Genomic DNA, 14,229 nt, shown 5'->3' on the forward strand with positions numbered 1-14,229 from the left:
TACATATGTTGCACAGATTAACAGGGTAATCCAGATTGTACACCTCCCACACGACCCAGGTCATGTGTCACAGAGGAGTCATGGTTTTGCAGTTCAGTCTGACATCCAAGCACTAAGATAAAATATAAGAGCCTTTTATTACCATAACCATATTCTCCATAGCTAGATCCTACTGTAATTTCTTCTCATGATGGTTTCCCAGTTTCTACAAGTGGATTGTAAAAGTTGCATCATGTGTTATCTTGACACTGGCATGGAAATACCTACACTTAGCCAGAGACATTAAGAGACGAAGGCAGGAGCAATCAATTGGATTCCAATGGTTAGGAATTGTTCTCCTTTTTTAAAAAAAGGGTTAGATTAAAAGCAATTCTAAATATTTAAAATCTTATACCAAATACCTTTAAACTGAGTACAACCAATGCACACCTAAAAATTAATGGGTGCATGGGAGAACCGAAGGCAACAAAATCCGGAAAAAGGTATCCCGCACACTGTACAATGTTTCAGTACGATAAGACCTTATCTTGCTTTTTTTTTTTTTTTTTTAACATTTTCTCAATATGAATTTACAGAACCAATTTTGTAATCTGTTGAGATGATTAAAATGGGAACCATTTAAGCATTTATAGCCAACAATAGAAACATGACAGGAAATTGGGGAAAAGCGGAAGGGGAATGTGCAACTAAAGTTAGTTTTATTTCTAAATAAAGGTGATGATATTAAGTTTATTATGCAATCTATAACATTGTAGAACATAACATCTACAAAATCTGAACTTGAAACTGGGTATATGTTCAGATAAACTCAGTCTATTCTCAGTTAATGAGACATTGAGGGAAATAAAGTCCCCAAATTATTCTCATGATGTGAATTTCTTTTTTTTTTACATTCATCTGGATATCAGATGGATGTGAATTTTGTTGTTTTTGAAAAAGTGATAAGCTTCTAATTGTCTCTACTTGTCATTTGTGTCTGTCTTTAAGAGGGTGTCTGACACCCTGAAGGACAAACAGTGAGTAATCACACACACACACACACACACACACACACACACACAGTTGTAGGTACTGATGTTGGTGCCTGGCCTGGATCCAGCAAAGCAAATTAATCTCAGTGAGCCTCTCTACCCCTGCTCTGTTTAATTGAATTGGTGTGACATTAACATTGTTCCAAGCCTTGCAACCTTAGCATAGCATCTCAAAAACACCGTCACCCAGAGAAGAAAACTGGTGTGTGGTATGGTGAACCTGCCAAAAATAGCAGACCATACACCCACAGAGCTGTATGAGAGATGAGAAGAAGAACAGCTCTGACTGGAGAAGGAGAAGAGAAAATACAGAGAGAGGAAAGAGATGAGGATTTGAAAACTAAATCACAATGCGTGCGTGCGCACACACACACACACACACACACACATTCTCCAGGTAGTAACCCTAATATCACACCTCTTGGCACCACATCATTCTGACTGGAGCTCAGAGGCCATGCTTGTCCAGGTTGACATTGAATTTAAATAATTGCCTCTTGCTCCACCACTCGCTGTTGTTGCTACCTCCTTTTCTTCACTGAGCTGTCTGCTCCATCCTTGTTGTTTCCCATCAGTTCTTGAATGCTTTGCTCATGTACAATCTGCATTGTTGACACCAGGGTCCAACCTGTAGACTCTTCCATAACTAAAGCTGAACGAACCACAGACATTCATCATCAATTATCAACTCTGCAGTTCCCATTAGCTTTATGGCGTGTTCTTTTGTCTCTTTAAGTTCAACATTTTGGTTTTAAGGCCTACAACTTCATGGTTTGATTCTGTCTCAAGAACCAGTAATTTCTCTCAGGAGTTGGTGGAGACCAGAACAGAGCCAGAAGAAAGGTAATTATTGGACTTATCTCAATCAGGTGGACACAAACTCCAAATGAATGCTGATGATACTGTTGTTGTGTAAATAGTCTGAAGTTCCCTAACATGCTCCATATAAACTTGAGGTCACAGAGGTAAGATCTTTGAGTAAGATCTTTTTTTTTCCTTATCTGCTTAGCCCCTAAAAGGGAACATGAGCCAAAACTTTTTTTTATTAAGTTTCTGGTGCACATGGGAAACCATCCTCCACTTCAGGAGCTCGCAGAATACAGTCTATATAAATTCTTACCATCACCTTTAAACCTCTCAGTTTTTCTAATAGCGGCAGACCTAAATATACTCACTTCCCTGAGAAAACCTGAACATTTCAACCAACTGAACCAGATTTACACATCTAGCAATTAAAAAAGCATTACAGAATTAGGGCAGTCAACTATAAACCTTACCAAAAGAAGTTGCTGTAAACTTTCTCACAAACTTTTTATGCAACTATACGGTTATGCCACAAACTTGAGGCAAAAACGTGTATCGTAATGTCCCTTTAGGACCCCCCTACCCATCCATGCAACCAGTATTAGAGTCAGGATAAAAACCCATAAACAATTACCTCAAAACATGAAAAAACAAAATGAATCGTCCATCGATTTACTATTGGACCAGATACCACTAGCGGTAGGTGAGAATTATTTTTTTTTTTTTTGCAAAACAAGGTGGAGCTATCTAGAGTGCAGTACTCCAGCCAGTGGTGGTTTCAATGCCAAGCCTCATGGGCCAAATTCCCTAAAAGTGAGTGTAGTCCATTAAGACCTAAAGTAGCTAAATCTTGACTTCTGGGAAAAAGACGTTGAAGCAGATAGCTTTTTTCCAAGAGAACTTTGGTCTCGGGCTAAGCTCCTTTGGGTGATCTCTCCCCTTCCATAACTAAGCCCCACAATCATCTGCTATACTGCACTGCACGTCCAATTTTGGGCCACGTCACTCTGACACTCCCACTGGTCTAATGCGACTCCATTGGCAGACTGAATCTGTTGATATCTCATAGAGACCTGGAAGATAAAACGGTGGTCTCCATTCATAAACTGTTAGAATGAAGATTGCTTTAAATTTAGATGTATCAATCATGGGACACTAAAACTACAATAGAACATTTGCAAAAGCTAACTCCTGCTTGCACTCCTGTCTCACTACATAGCCATAACCCAGTAATAGTGAATCTCTCACTTACAGGGTAGACCATGCTGTTACACTCTTTAGTGGATTCTCCTTCTCTTGGTTGCTATGGCGATAGGATTGGTGTCTCTCCTGAGCTGCAGTGTCCCATAGTGCCACAGCAACCAGATTATAAAAGCTCTAATCCTGGATTTTGCCAATCCCAGTTCAGCATCACACAGTGGTGCATGTTCAACATCCATGTACCATCAGTGGTGTGTGTGTGTGTGTGTGTGTGTGCGTAGCTAAAGGGAATATTTTGCACGTGCTTATTATTCAACCATAAAATCCAGAACAAAACTCTGTGAAAGTTTCCGATCAAATGATTATCCAACAGGCGAAACGCTGTGGTAATAAATGAAACCGTTATCAGTTCTTGAAAGAATGTTTACATGTTACTACGAGTGTGCAAACATTCTGCCCAAAACTAAAGCGGATAACAAAATATATCCATATATAGATGAAAAAGAGGTGAGAGGGGGTTGGTGAAAGCCGGTGATTAACATCTCCGCCGCAAACATTTTCTCCTAAATTGCATCGGCTGAGCACCCAGCTGTGGCCTGAGATTAGATGTAAAAACAGACAGGAGAGTGGCTTTGCCAGCAGGACCGCTAAATAATGTACGTTAATGCTTTGGAGGGGGTAGGAGGCACAGAGCATCCAAACCAACCCAGATGGAATGCGCTTGGTAGAAATAGAACCCGTAGATTTTGCCAACATTTTCGTATGCACTGTATGTTCACTGGAAGCCCCAAACTCATACTAATGTGGCTTTTCAGATTCTTATATAATGTTCCATTACAAGCACATTCAATGCTCAGTGAGACTGCATTAGCTGTGTTAGGACCATGGCATGATGTTTGGCTCTTCTTTGCGGAAACCAAGCGTGCTTGTGAGTTCCCAGAGTTGAGTAACTTTAAGACCTCAGAATGATTCGAATGAGCCTGAATCTATTTCAGCATACTGATGATGAAAGATCACATGACACACTGGCCAAAAAGGCGATATTACTGAAGGAATGCCTAGAAATAGATAATAACACACAACACTGTAGTCTGATTACTGGAAGGACTTCCTAAATAAAAAGGGGAATTCAAATGATGAAAAAGTAGCCATGTGCAGTAATATTGAGTGAGGACCCCATATACTCAGATGCATCGCGATGCATCGAGAATCGTTTTGCATTTGAATCATTGACAGCTGAACAGTAATCAAATCGAACCATGAGGACAGCATAGAGTCACACCTATAGTTCAGAATACACACAGCACACTGATGGAACTTCTCTGCGAGTCTCTCCCACCTTCCGTTCTGGAGATATGCCAAGTTGAATGGCAGTCTTTGCTAGATGGCTTAGACGGGCAATCTCAAGGGTGGGTTTGTCTCCATGAAAAATGTGGTCATATAATTTAATATAGTGCTCCTTCAAGGGTTAGGGGGCTAGGGGGCTAAATGGAATACCGAGTGCCCAAGCACCAGCCATGAAATATTGGCATCATCAACTCTGACCAAATTTGTTTCAACCTTTGTATCAGACAAACCTGACTGCTAGAATAAATCAGTGACAAGTGAACAATCTACTGCAAGCTTCAGGGGGGGTGGGGGCAACTAGCTTTTATGTTCTTGTTATTTTCATAGGTCGACTTACAACCCCCTCTATATTCATTGAGACATGCGGTATGCGGCTACACATTTTCATCTAGCATTCTAGGCTATGAGAAATGATTAATTAGAGTAATACAAAAGTTACATTTTCTTTGTGTGCGTAAAACACACAGTCAATGTTTAATGCCTCTCAGTCAGTGCTGCCCACGTACTAAAAGAGCAACAAAAGGTGTGTAGAGACAGAGTACCCACTTGGACAACCACAGGTGTTCTAATGAGTCACACACACAGAGGCAGTCACACACACAGAGGCAGTCACACACAGAACAGAGGCAGTGACACACACAGTGTGATGCTGCAACTGGCAAGCCTATTCAAAAGAACTATTTGTCCATTTCTGTCCCTCTGCATATTTTCCCTACAGCATTTAAATGCATCTGAAAAAATATTGTGTACAAATCCATTATGAATCACTCTTATTTCAATTTGCAAGTCCATAGAAGCTCTAAATATGTTCCAGCTGAAGTCCATTTACTCTGACAATCTAATACTTTAAAAGGTTAAGACTAAAATGCACTGTGTCTAACACAAATGGCCGCAAAAACAACCATGACGAAAATGGCAAATGGATTACTACGCCGCCGGGGCCCTACAGCAGATTAGTCGTACGCCATCAATCTCCCTGTTATATTTTAGAGATGGAGACAGAAACAGCAGAAAACAGAAAGACTAGGGTGGGGAAGATTAAGGGAGCAAATTATGTAATCGTTCAATTTATTTCAATCAGACTCTGGCGGGAGCTTCATAACAACTCCTCTGGGTGAGTCGATCAAGTAATTAAGTATGAAATGTTAGAGCCAAACAAGTTTGTAAGATAAGTTTTTTCTTCTTGACAGCTGGCACTGTCGTCAAGGCAACTGCCTCTGGGTGAGAAGTCAGATTTCTCTGCAGTCTTACTGATGTAGTAACACAACAGTTAGCAGCAGAACCGGAGACAGTTAAACAAATGTGTCACACTAATGCATGAATTATATGCACATGCAGTTGTAGCCAAATACAATTTGGGTAAAAAGTGTACCGCACAAATATTTTGATCTACTAAACATTCACAGCCATAATTTCTTGTGCCTTTATTTGATTAAAGGGCGCTAAATGGAGCATCAACCTCACAACCACGACAAGCCAGCACCAGCATTTTAAACGGATGTCCCTTCAATATCTATGCATAACAACTCAAAAAAACAAGACAGTGACTGTGAAGGAATGATGGCCATGGTCATGTGATAAAAATATCAACACCAACTTGTCTCCAGTGTTTAATGCAACCTTCCTTCCCACTCCCCCTACCATACTCTTACTTTATGCTGCACTAGATAAACATCACACTATCCCAGAGTATGACCAGGTGCGTTGGTAAGAATAAAAAAAAAAACGATATCCCAAAACAATATGCTGGTTGGTACAGGTAAAAGACAGTACTGTATTAGAGTCCAACTTGAAGCAATCCTTCTGTATTGATGTATATTCACGATTTGGTGAACAGATTTCTTCCACAGGCATTGTAAACAAGCCACAAACAGCATTCAAACCATCATAGGATACTAACTCTGACACTTAAGCTACAATTAATAAAACTCCTAAGGACAGATGGTGGGCAGGCTGAGTGAATAAATCATCGGGATACATTACTTTTTAACTGGAACTACTTAATCCCCTTACAGTGGTCACCAATGGATCGGTGTGAGTTGCCAAGCTTTAGAGATATATCACTTAGCAATACTTAAATAGCCTCAATACTTGATGAAATCCGCAGACTTTGTTGAAAACAGATTCATATAAAAACTATTTTCTTTCTACTGTACCACTGTGCGGACAGGCGTGTCCAAACTTATAACAGCGCAGGTTAACATCAATGACATCCTCTTCAGCTGAGATGCAAGGTTTTCTAGCTTAGTTAGTCATCTTCCTGTCCATGACTACGTGCAACTTCCTTCTGCACGGTGATACAATTGGCAGGTGTAGTTTAGTAGAAAGAAAGTAGTAATCTTCGTTAAATCTTCGGTTCATGATTTGGAAAGAGACACTGCTGCTGAGATTGTTTGAAAATGTACTTTTCAGTGCTTTGAGCACCACATGTTGAGTGCCATATATTTCCAATACATTACATAGAAGACATCTCTGAGGCCGACATCTCCAAAACACCCAACTCACACCAAAACAATCTAGATGGACGCAGATATCCCGTTTCTAATCTAACACAGGTAGAAAAGTATAACAGTAAAATGTCAGCAAGCTCATACAATATATATCTGAAGTTTGTTAACATTAGCCAACATATGCTACTGGTCATACCAGTCCAACTTAAGCTGTAGTGACAGAACTCTTACAGCATGTGCTCCTCTGTCACATGTGACCCCCCAGTCTTTAACCATGGATGTATACCTAGTGACTAATGTTTTTCCTGTAAAAGATTCCCATAGTTATTTTTGTTCATGACTCAACATGCGGGAAATCGATGGAGAGGAAAAAAAAAACACTTCTCCTCTCCATCTGCGTGTTTTGGCAGCTGATACAGACATGGGATAGCTTGAAACAGCTGATACTCCACTACTACCACAGCATCTTCACATGTGGTGGAGCGTACACCCGCCAATTTACCAAGGTTTACCAAGAGGAATCAGTTTACCTGGACTGTGCAGCCTGGTGTGTATGTTTACTCATTGCTGTCATTGCAGATTGAGATGATGTAATTATTTTTACTTCACCTGATGTCCAAATCCTGTCTGCCTATCCTTTATTGTAATTCACCTCGCGCTGCTTCTCGTTATCAGACAGTACGTTTCTGCTTCATGCATTTCAATTGAGTCTTAAGTCTCTCCTTATGTAAGCTGGTTCATGCTGTGTCTCTCTTTCTCTTTCTGTCTGTCTTCCCTTGCCTTTAGTCCAGCACTGCAGTGCGACCCTGACAAGTGCACCTATCTCCTCTGCAGGTATAACACATTCAGAAAAAGCTGCAGCATTTCACCTTCTCTGATTCCACCTGATTGCTATCTCTTGCTTTCGAAACATGTTCCTTGTCACATTTGGCTTTTCCTTTCCCTCCTTCCCCTTGTTCTGTCTCTGCTCTGTAACTGCAGCAGAGCAGGGTGTTGCTCGGTGGCAAACTGCGCATTCACCTTTCATTTGTCCTGAAGTCGACTTAAGCAAATAAATTCCAGCATACCTGTCTCTTTCTCTATGCCCGTGTATACTAGGGCATATTAGTAAATGTTTGCTCGTCAGTTTTCGCTGACTAAAGTCTCAATAATGACGACAGCTGCAAAAAAAAAAAAACAACCTATCAAACTGCAATGATTCATTTTTGTTTCGAAAAATGAATCATCAGCAGCACAAAAGCAGCACAGTGTAACTTTTGAAGAAAGAGGGAACAACAGATAAGACACCAGTGTTGAACACAGCTGAAGCTCTGCAGAAGCTTGTATTGTATATTGTAGATACTCTAACTTACACTTCAAACGGAAACATCCGTTATTTCGAACAGTAATTATGACACAGCTAAACTACAGCTGGAGCTTGTCTTTGACTTTACCTAATTCTCACACTAGTTATCTCGAGCACAAATTGGTGAAATGACAAGTTTAAGTTAGTGGTAGGTGATGTAAAGGGTTGTTTTGGGACTGTGATATATGTTGCGTGGGAGTCACTAGCAGTCAGTCGTTCATGTATGATGATGTGTTGGTCCAACAGCAGTGAAATCTTTAAGATCCCAGAGGTTGAGAGGGTGACTACAATACACATCGAAGCACATTGGCTTTTACAGACATTCGGAAATTGTTCCCGAATTGTACTTTTACTGTTGTTTTCTCCGAACGTGTTAAAAGCTATTCAAACATGTCCTGGACAGCCACTGGAAGACCCCTGCTGTGACATCAGAGAATAAGGTGTGGCGATTTCCCTGTAATCTGCAGCCCATCGCTGAATTACTCTTAAATGTGCCAAATGAAACTAATGAGACTAATGAAAACTCTGCGACATGTGCTCCATCTCTCTGGGTGCCACAAGCACATAAAACAACAAGAGAGTCTCATCAAGATATATTATGACATGAGGCTGGCCGGGTGTGCCACATTCATCTTCTCCCAGGTTTTACATTTCGAGAAATCTGGATTCATGTGTGTCATGTAACCGTGTGATTTCAAGTTCCTGACTCGCTGTGGGCACAGATTATCGCTAATGTTCAATGGTGCAGTGATTCATGTGCTTTACCAAGAAGTAGTGTAGTCACTAACCTTCTATCCAATGGCCGCCAATACATTTCACCTGACGGCTTTTATTCATTTTTGTTTATTTCCACAATGTGTTTTGTGCTTTTCAATGTACCGCCTGTTGTGTTTTCTGTGCGAGAGTAGCTTTCTGGCTGGTAAAAGGCTGGATTATGTCGAACAAATAACACAAAATGCTGTTCTGTGCGTAAATCCAGAGCACCACCTGGTTCGTTGCAGAGGACCTGACCCAGAAACCTGAAAATGTTGACCCACACCTCACTGGAGTTACTGTTTATCCTCTGGCAACAGAAAGAAATGTGGGTCCAATGCCCCTGTCAAAGGTCAAAGGTCAAAAGGTTAACTGTCTGTTTGTTTTTTTTCTGTTTTTATGTGCCACGGTTTAGTTCAGGCCAAGACTGAGTAAAAATGTTGGATGGATGTAACATTCAAACACAAGGTACACACAGTTTTTGTGAGTCGAGTGCGTGTGTTGTACCATTACTTCATTCTGATTGGCCGCAGGGTGTCAATTAACACCTGCTGTACAGCTACTCTGTACTGTCTGCTCACCATTCTAAATCAATGAGCTACAGCCTATATCTCAAATGAGTGTCCCTGGCATCAGCTGGCTGCAGACACCTACGTTAAAATAAAGGACATCACACAAAGTGTAGTTCTCTTCAGTGCCTCATCCTCAGAACACCAGAGAGTGTCACACGTAACGCACAAGCTACAGGAAGTACACTGTCCCTCTGAACTTACTGGTATCAAGCATTCACCTCACATCCCATTCAATATTCAACTCGCTGCTTCAGGCTACGAAGCCAGCAGGACACACAGCCTATCATTGGCTCGTGAACACCTTGATATTGATCTGGGGATATTGACGTGTCTGGCTAGTTAGTTGGCCTTGTTGTTAAACATACCATTGAATTATATTACACAATATAATACTGTAAATGGTCAAATAAAAGTATTCAAATAAATTCTTACATAATAACTCTTTGAGTGGCCAGCACCAATGAATACAGTCGCTGGAACATGGAACTATGAACAACACTAACACAGTGGAAGGTGGTGTGCCTTAACAGCTCCTGCTTCACTACCTACATTTTGATACTTACAGAGGCTGGCTAAAACAAAAACCAGAGCATTGCAACAACAACAGATTCATCTCATACTCACTACGCTATTTTTTTTTCCTGTTCCAAAGTCACTTCTGTCATTCTAGGTACCAGGGACAGGAAGAATTTGAATTTGCGGAAAATGCCTTTAATGTGCAACATCCATTGAGGACGTGGACAGATGTATTGAGGGCAGATCAACAGCGATTGAAACACTGAAAATAGTCAGAAAAACTCAGAGCAACCAAGTGATTCTGCTGATGTACTGATACAGCTGTGTGGTGTTAATGCACATTACACCCAATTTATCAAAACAACAGGTAAATGTAGAGGGTGAGAGTTATTACTAACAATACACAACATCAGCAATGAACTAAAACAGATGGAAATCATAAACTGGGTTTTTTTTCCTGTTTCTTTGCTGACATTTCAGTGCATATAAAAGGAGATTCCAGATTACCGATCTACATAACTGTGCACTGCCAAGTTCAAAATCCTGTTTAAGACTGTGCTTGGGTCACCAGATGTTCCCTGAGCATGAAATGGATGTACGCTGCAATCAAACTAGTGAAACATGTTTGGGATGCATCTTCCATGCTCTGTTATGTAATAATAACGGCGATGCGATTGCAAACGTGCGTTCATGGTGACGTATTTGAGGGGATATCCAATATCATGTCCACTATGCGGTTTTCTTCATTTCATAACAGCACGCTCCAGCATGCCCTGTCCGGGCCAAGCCCTCTGAAACCATTTACACGGCTTAATTGTTTTTCAACAGGACCTGAACTGACAGGTGATGAACTGTGATTTGACAGCGGTGTGTGTGAATGTCGGCCCTCAAGCACTTGCTGGACAATCCACCAAATTGAAGCTATTAATTACTTTTATGTGTGTATGTGTGTGTGTGTGTGTGTGTGTGAGTGTGAGAGAGAGAGAGAGAGAGAGAGAGAGAGAGAGAGAGAGGGAAAGAGTGAGAGACGGGCAGAGAGACAGGGCACACCAGTAATCCCATGTGATAATCTCCCTTGCAGTTCAGTCTGTAGTAATGTGAAGGGGGCAGAGACGGAGAAGACGCTGTAATAGACATGACAGCTCCTCATCCGAACAGCTCCAAAGGTCAGACACGGACTTCACCTTTGAAAGATATTAGTCTGTATCATAACCGTAGGCCATCACAGGAGGAAAATATTCAAACACTGGTTGGCCATTTCAGTTAGACACTGGTTAAACACAAAATAATCTTCCCAAATGCTACTTGCTCTTGACTCTTTTGAACAATACTAGCATGTACTACCCTGCTAGTACTGTGCACATGCATGATAGAGGGCCAGAAAGTAGGCACGAAATAATGGTCAACTATATCACAGTAAAAAAAAAATGCATGGCTGTAGAGGATGGATTTTGTTACGTGGTGTTTAGCCCTGTCTATCAGCAGTTCCACTGCAGGCTTGGCGTCATGACATTCACATCACAGTACACATAATTGAAGTGCACATGGACTGAGTGAGTCCAGAGGGTGGACAGGATTTACACTCCTTCACAGTTTACATATCTGCCTATTGGACCACCTTGGTAGCTGAGTTACTGCGCAGGACACACGGTTGCAACTGTCATTGGTCCAGAGTCTCTCTCCCCATTTCCTGTTTGCCTCTACCTGTCCAGCCGTTTCTCTCTCCAACACATCAAGTACAGCAGCCTGGTCAGTTGCCCTAAACATCTAAGTTCGACACTGTAGTTATCCCTCGCATCACTTCTTGCCACAACAGTCTGAGTCAGGGGACAGTTGGTGCGTTGGATGGGTGAAACACTGGACTGTCTCTCCAGAGACCAGAGTTTTTGTCCCATTAGTGACCAGGAGCCGAGCGTGATTTGTTTTGATGGTATTCAAAGTAATTAAGTTTGCTCGTAAATAAACCGAATCAAGTCATTTTGAAACCTAATTATTTTAATATTTGTCTCTTATTTTTTCATGGTCACTTAAATATTTAGTATTGTAACTAGTTGGAAGGTGGTTGCAGTTGGATGCAGTTTAAAATGAGCACAGTCAAAATATAGGGCGGTTGCGTCGGGTGGTTCTTCACACTTCCACGTTCCATTACAATCATGAAACATAGAGCTTGTCCGGTATTATTCCTGACTTAAATAGTTTGAATTCAACTTCCTTATGTCATCCTCCTTTTCCATTGAATGCAGTGGTCTAAGATAAAACCTCCAAATGGTTAAGAACAAGGTTGTTTTCATTAAATTGGTCCATTCCTTTCAAAAAACATTTACTGGCATCAGTATGAATTCTGCTAAGTGACACATGACTTTTCTAACAGTGCAATGCTCTAATCTGTGTGTATCCGAAAGCCTGTATGCTCGCACGTCATGTGCTTTGCTGCCAAAAAAGCATGCACTACAGTAATCCTGTACAGAATCATGTCCACAAATATGCTCCCGAAAAATGGCTCGTTAGAGTAAACACCTCGCTATAAAACCGCTCTCCATGAAATACAGCATATCTCCATGAAACAACTTGCCAATAAAACACAACAGTAGGATTTTTTTTGTCGGCGTGAGAGGATGTGTCTACTCGTGAGCAAATAGAGGGAACATACACTACGCAGCCTAGCAATGCACCAGAGACTGATCTGCGTAGGTACATCTATGGAGACGAGCAGAGCTGTATGAAGGAATGTTACTGTACAAAGACCGTTACAATGGTGCCCATCCGGGGACAGCTTGAGCAGGGAGACAGCAGCACTGATTGAGTGATTGATGACTTGACAAGGTCATTTTTAATATTGTGGCAGGCACATGACGACAGGATGATGGGTGCAATGAAGGATGGAGTGGGGAAGATCCCTCAGCAGATGAGATGAGGACAAGCACTGATAGCAGTGAGGATCAAGCAGAGTGCAATCATTACGGCAATGTTCTGTCAGAATCACAGCTTATTGGTATTTGTGCTTCTTGCGGATGACAGTGGACTGATAACACCGATCGCAGAACAGTGTTTGGCGCTTTAGATCTTGAATCTTGCGCCAGATTTTCATTCTGAACACACAAGTGTTTCTATAAAGTTGTTCCTGTTACTTGTTTGTTCCCTTAAAGAATACAACTAGATGACAGTGAAGGTGGAGATGGAAATACAAGAATTAAAATAACTTTATTTATGTAGAATCTTTAAAAACAAAGTTACAGCGTGCTCTACAATAAGAACAAGTGGGGAAACCTAATAAGAAGGATACAAGAGATAAAATCATCAATAAATAGTTAAAGTTATAGAAAAAGTAATGAGGTAGAAGTGATTTGGTGCGATATGTAAGAACTGACAACCTGTCAAATTCATACCCACTAAATAAGGAGGGGCATATGACCAGAATGATCAACAATTCCTATAAACTGCAGCTATAGTTAGCTATTTAGCTCAGTTAGCCATGCAGCTAGTGGTCTGAGCAGGGAGTTTGTTGCTCTTTACACTACTAGCTCAGTGGTGTTCGATGGTCAGGTGGCGAAGGTTTTCAGTGCCAGGACGGGGGATGCCCCCCACAGAGGGGAATTCTGGCAGGAAGTAATGCTGGAACTTAACCAGAACCAGGCGAGCTGGAACCGAACCTGGCTCAGTAGCCTCTTAGAGAGAAACCCTTATCTGAGGCAAGCTTGACTACAGGAAATGTTTGAAGCGGGGGAGGAGCAAGAAGGAGGTCAGGCATCAGACAGTACCGACCACCAGCGACCCAAGCTATACTTGACTACTGTCTTTTGAGTTAGAGTGGTATAACGAGACAGGACTGGTCGAGGCCAGCAGGTTAGCATGCTAACTTTAGCAGACAGCTCTGCAACATGACACATGGTATTTAAGGTACGTCAAAACTGTTATTTTTTGCATTGTTGCGTTACTGTACTATCATTCTGGTACAGTTATGCCTTTATCGTATTTCTTTAAACCAATCGCAATTATATCCGCGATGCAGCATCGGAGGCCCCCGCAAAATCGTGTTGGATTGAACTGGTTAATCCCCTCAAAATAAAGGTTAACAGCTGCTAGCTTGTTAAGGTTTGTGCTGTTTTATAACAGGTGAGGATAGGGTTCCCTGCCATTTGGAGGTTGTTGCTTCATCAGGCCCATGGAGAGTTAGCAGATTGCAGATATAGGCAGGAGCTAGTCCATTCAAG

General features: G+C 41.4%; 1 protein-coding gene across 3 annotated transcripts in view; it reads right to left on the bottom strand.

Annotated features, from left to right (window-relative positions):
* Positions 1-14,229, bottom strand: part of ank2b (ankyrin 2b, neuronal) — a 202,296-nt gene that overhangs the window by 94,197 nt on the left and 93,870 nt on the right. The window lies entirely within an intron of this gene.

The sequence above is a fragment of the Sparus aurata genome, chromosome 10 (assembly GCF_900880675.1).
Source record: "Sparus aurata chromosome 10, fSpaAur1.1, whole genome shotgun sequence".
In the NCBI taxonomy this organism is placed as follows: Eukaryota; Metazoa; Chordata; class Actinopteri; order Spariformes; family Sparidae; genus Sparus; species Sparus aurata.